Raw genomic sequence first — 3799 nt, 5'->3', positions numbered from 1 at the left:
TCCTCTATACATTTTATATTTTTAGTTACTTAAAATTTAATTCTGCTAGTTTTAGGTACGACACAACAAATCTACCTATATTAGAACACAATAGTTTTGAAGATCATTGTAATTCTATTAAATGTTCGTAGAATCTAACGTAGAATTTTGACACAAATATTTTAATAGATCCAGAACAGAATATCAGTGATAAATTTAAATATTACTAACTTTAGTGATGTAAATATTAAATTTGTGAAATATTATTCTTTATACAGACACAATATCCCAAACATTTACAAGTATGTTATTATAGACGTTAAAAATACTTTTTTCATTTAAATATAAAATACTATACAACTTATTAAAATACCCCAAGTCAGAGCGTATCCACCCCACACAGCATTTGGGAAATGATAATATTTTGTGAATATTTTGGAGTGCTTGAATGATGAATATTTGACTAATAATGTTGTATAAATACTGTATTCTCATAAAATAATAAAATATTGCACAAAAATGTTGACTCAATATTTTTATAATGTTTTCATGAAAATGTTTTTAAAAAAAATATGATTAAAATGTTTTGTTAATGTTTTTTACAAAATATTTTTCAAAAGTGAACTTCTTGGCCAAAAAATATAAATAAAATATTTCCTTATTATTTGCGCAACTTTTTCAATTATTTTGACAACTATATTGTTTTCCTGAAAATATTTATACCATAGTTGGGAAATATTAAAATGCCGTGTGGGACACTGGTGGGCCTTCTTCCTCACGCCATTTCATGTTATGTATCTATATTAGCTATAAAATTTACTTATTGTATCGTATATAAATATTACAAATTGTAAATATTCTATTTTTATCTAATAAAAAAAAAAAACTTATTAAAATAGTTAATAAGCCGGGGACTGAATCAGATATTTTTTAGATATCGCGGGTTTGGATCCAAAAGGTTCTATTAGTAAATTTGAAATTTTTCAGAAAAGTCAATTTGAATGTGTTTAAATATTTTTCAGCTTATAATTATTTGATTTGGACATATAAATTATCAAAACCTTTTAAATCAAATCAGAATTTATATTATCTCAACAGTTAATTGAGAAGAAATTTGGTATTCAAAAAATAATAAAATATTGACATAGAATCTTTTGGATCCAAGCCCGCGATATATTAACGTAACTTATAAATTTTATTTTAGACACATCATGTTATCATATTATTATGTAACTTATATAAACATATGAAATTTAATTGTTCTACTGCGAGATAACCTTTTATTCCATACTCTGTTATTTTTTAATTACCTATTAGTGATAACTATTTACATCTAAGCATACGCAACACAAAATGCCAAAGCTAGGTTGCTGCAGTAGTTCGTATGAACATTGTAATTTCATTAAGTTCCCGTGGAACCTGACAAAGACTCTTGGAACACACATTTTCCCTCAAGTTTTATCCTAAAAATAATATGTTTGACAGTCACAGTGTACCTAATTAGAATTGTATTAACATATAGTTTAACAATAGATGAATTACACAAAATTAATTGTCTTGAAAAAAATATTATATAGACTGGTGTAGATGAAAAAGTGTGTACATTTTTAAAGGATCTTTGACTGCAAAATAATTTGCAAATGTTAGCAATCTTGACAAAAGTATATATGTAAACACTCATCAAAAATCATTGTGGAATTACTCAAAAGTTTTTATTAAAATTATTATGTCATAATTATAAATTTTTTATCGACATTAGGAGAAAAAAAAATTTAAAACTAGAAGTTTGTATAACTTTTAAGTAACCAAACTAGACAATTATTTTATTGTAATATTAAAAACTAAAAATAACTGGTTCATTACATGAATACAAAACTTTCTCCTATTTACTTTTCCAATGCAAGGCTGTATCCAAATTATGTTTAAGAGCTCACATTAATATTACTCAGACTCCACTTACTTCTAATTCCCATGAATTTTGGTCTTTCATAAATTATAGACTTAACGTTTCTTCGATCCCCAATCAAGCATATTTAAAAGATATTTCCACTTGTGGTAGTAAGGTAGCAGATCTATTTTCTTCTTTTTTCTCCTCCACTAATAAACAACTATGGTTAACAACTATCTTCTGCTTCAAGTCCTGTTCTTATGAATATTAAAATCCAGCAGTACTCCTTCTTGCCATCCCAATAATCTATCTCATCTGAGAAAGTATCTACTCTTCTTAAAACACTATCTAGTGTCCGTTGGATGGGACCTGATGATATTCCGGTTTCTTTACTCTTCAAATGGCGTGATGTACTCTATAACCCACTTTGCACTAGTTTTAACAAGTCTCTCACGGATGGGAATTTCCCATCTGTTTGGAAAATTAGCCTTGTTACATAGGTCTTAAAATCAGGTGATCCTACTCTAATCACTAGGGCGTGGAATTGTATGTAATAAAAAAGTCAAAATATGTAAATATTTATGTTGTTATTTTTTCCAAAATATGTAATAAAAATCATGAAATATATTTTAACAACAAGAAATGTGTATTTGAAAAAAAGTAATAAGTATAGATATAGAATTCAGATATATAAAATATTTTCTTTGTAATATAATTTATTCATCTTCATTGCAGTCATCTTCGAAACAGTTTGAAACCACGTTCATTTTGAGATTTTCAAATTTAAATGTGGCGGTTAGGTCTTAAAATTGATTTGTATAGGTTGAAAAATCGTTTCGCGTCAACCTAGGTTAATGGGGCATATTTTATATTAGATATATCAGATGGTGCAAATTCAATATCCATTGATGGGTTTTCATTTGTATTTAGAAGAATATTTCTAATATTTTTATGTTTTGTAAACCAACATTTTTAGCTAGTACGTAATTTAATTAATTTTTTTATTATCACTCCAGATTCTCCTTACACTTAATTTAGATAAATAAAAAGAAAAATTTCACTGAATGTTTATATTAGCATTTTCTATACATGATAACATTTTTAAAATAATTTGACTCTTTTTGAGCTGTTTACGGACATTCTCAGTTTTCAATTTTTTTAGTTTTTTTCCTATTTATATCAATAAAGTTTTATTTATTGGACCAAAAAGTGTAAAAATTTAATACAAGAATCATGATATATTATTACAATAGCAGTTGAAAAATATTAAAAATACATATGCACAAGTTTTTTTATAAGCATTTAAAGATCGAATTTTCACAAAATTTATGAAATTTAAAATTGAATAACTATTTTGTAGTTAAAAATGTATAAAATGTTCAACTTTTATATCTAAGGATTGAAAATTTAAAACAAGATTCCACGTAAATAGTTGATTCTGTTACCAAAAAATCTAAAAAATACATAAGCACAGTTTATTTTTATAGTCATTTTAAGTTCAAATTTGGACGAAATTACATGTTAAAAAACCTAGAATAACTATTTTAGTTATTTTGTTATGATTGTATAATATTATTCGTGGGTACTTGAAACTTCTTAAGTATAATATTATATATCTATGATAGTATCACGGTTTGTTGTTGATGTATAGGAGCGTTAACGCGTTAACCCTGACCACTTACTGTTTTTTTCTTTAAAACATTTCGCCGAAATTGGTCGCGAAGACTGGTCCATCTTTTTTTGCATTCTACGACTGAAAAGTAGAATTTATTTTTCAACTCGGTATAAAAAATTGAAAATTGAATGCAACATCAGTCTTATAATTTATAAAAGATACTTATTAAAAATATTCAAGTACAGATATAGATACTTTTTTTCAAAAGTATTTAAAATACGTATTTGAATACTCAGTAAAAAAAGTATTTGAGTACG

This window comes from Acyrthosiphon pisum, chromosome X (genome assembly GCF_005508785.2).
Source record: "Acyrthosiphon pisum isolate AL4f chromosome X, pea_aphid_22Mar2018_4r6ur, whole genome shotgun sequence".
NCBI lineage: Eukaryota > Metazoa > Arthropoda > Insecta > Hemiptera > Aphididae > Acyrthosiphon > Acyrthosiphon pisum.
This window is presented reverse-complemented; position numbering follows the sequence as displayed.